This window comes from Cucurbita maxima, unplaced genomic scaffold (genome assembly GCF_002738345.1).
Source record: "Cucurbita maxima cultivar Rimu unplaced genomic scaffold, Cmax_1.0 Cma_Scf00001, whole genome shotgun sequence".
In the NCBI taxonomy this organism is placed as follows: domain Eukaryota; kingdom Viridiplantae; phylum Streptophyta; class Magnoliopsida; order Cucurbitales; family Cucurbitaceae; genus Cucurbita; species Cucurbita maxima.
In genome coordinates, this window is record NW_019272017.1 from 132,202 (window position 1) to 134,254 (window position 2,053).

Below are 2,053 nucleotides of genomic sequence, written 5' to 3' on the forward strand. Positions count from 1 at the left end.
CAAAAAAAAAAAAAAAAAAAAAAAAAAAAAAAAAAAAAAAAGAAATAAAAAACTTTAGAGGAAAAAGAAGAGGAAGAGGAAGAAAGAAAAAGGAAGTCCCAAAAAAATGATTTAAAAGCATTGCCTTTCATTTCATCCTACTTGCTCTTTACCCTTACCACGCATATTCCTTCTATTATTCTTTTCCGTTCTTTTCATACTTTTGGATATTAACCGTCTTAATATGTTACTTATTTGTACTAAATTTATGGTGTTTAAAACAGGTCCATAAAAGAAAAGAAAGATTTTCACACCCTTATAAACAATGGATTGTTCTCCTCTCCAACTTTGATCAGGTAAAATTTCGATCACTTTTATTTTGGAAATCTATTTTATAATCACCAAATTGAAGAGCACCCCATGAAAATCCACACAAAAATAATTGTCTGGTGGTTGCCAAATTAAAATACCAATCTTGGTTGGTCAAGGAATATGGCCCAACACATTATCATATAAAAATAGATCACGCAACTTACTTAATTTATGTACAATAATTAAAAAAAAAATGTTAAATTGAAATGAACTTTTTGAAATACTATTTTAATTTTATATTAAACGATTGAATTTATGTTCCAATTTCACAGACAAAATTGGATGGTTAGCTAATATATTTTTTAAAATTGAAAAAATGGTATATAATAATGTTGAGAGGAAAAAAAAGAAAAGTATTTAATCAGTAATTTGTGAAGCATATTCCAGCGTTTGTGAGTTTCATAATCATCTTTACAGTATATGTTTTTTTTCAATATATAAATTAATAATCTCATTTTGATTTCCAAATCTTGTATTTCATTGGATTCCATCATAAATGGAAATAAGCGGTCAAATTAATATCTATATTACACTAAATAAAAATATTAACTAAACTTCAAGGAAGGAGCCTTCTTGTATTCAAACTGATCCGGTTGTTATTAAATTTTAAAGTTTTTAATTATACAATTTTCTTAGTTCAAATTCCTAATGAATTTTAATCAATTTTAACTTTTTCAATAAAAAGAATGTAATTAAAAATTATTAAAACTTTCTCAAAGTTTAACCTATAAACTTTTGTGCATTTCAGAATGCCCTCAACTTGGGAGTTTGAATTATCAATAAAAACAAAAATCTTAATCATTATTGTTTAATAAACATAAATTAATTGGTTCAAATATATCTACTTTCAATCATTTACTTTAATCTACTAGGTAAGTAAAAATAAAACTTGAATAAAAATTACAAAAAACATTCAAACTAATAAATAAGCATTTTATAATTAAATGAGTTAAAATAACTTTGTATGAAAATGTCTGGTTAATTCTTATATTAAGTCTACAAATTTACCAAAAAAAAAATAGAAAACGACAATGGCTACATAATAGAAAGAATAAATGAATAAATGACAAATGACAAATGACAAATGACAAAAAACGTGAGCGGCAGGATTCGAACCTGCGCGGGCAGAGCCCACATGATTTCTAGTCATGCCCGATAACCACTCCGGCACGCCCACCTGTTGTTACATCTCGGAACGAATGAGTATTTATACAAATATAAATAAAAAGGATCAAAATTAAGTCTCATTTTTATATTAGAAAAAAAAGATTCTGGAATCTTTGGTGGGGCCCAGTGCTGTACAAAACAGATCACGAAGATTAGTGCGGAATCCTGGAGGAAGCGACTCTATGACATTCGCACTTCATTTATTTTATTATTTCTTTTCTTAATAAAATTAAAACTCAAAGTTACATTTTTTTTCCCTAAACAAAGATTAATTTAGACTTTCTACAACATTTCGATTTATTTTTAAATTAACATGCATGATTTTATTTAAAGTGATTAGTAATAATAGAAATTTTAATTTTAATAAAAAAAGAAGAAGTAAGTTTTTAAAATTTAATAAGACCAACGGAATTCACAAACTTTTAATCAGAAAATGTTAAAAAAAAACTTTATTTGACCTTTCACAGAGGATTCAGCTGGAAGATATGGCCTTTATATATAGACTAATCAACCAAAAAAAAAAAAAAAAAAAAAA

At 25.9% G+C, this 2,053-nt stretch overlaps 1 non-coding gene across 1 annotated transcript; it reads right to left on the reverse strand.

Annotated features, from left to right (window-relative positions):
• Window positions 1-1,446: 1,446 nt before the first annotated feature.
• On the reverse strand, window positions 1,447-1,528 carry TRNAS-AGA. The gene has a single exon. It is a non-coding gene; the product is annotated as a tRNA-Ser (tRNA).
• Window positions 1,529-2,053: the final 525 nt, after the last annotated feature.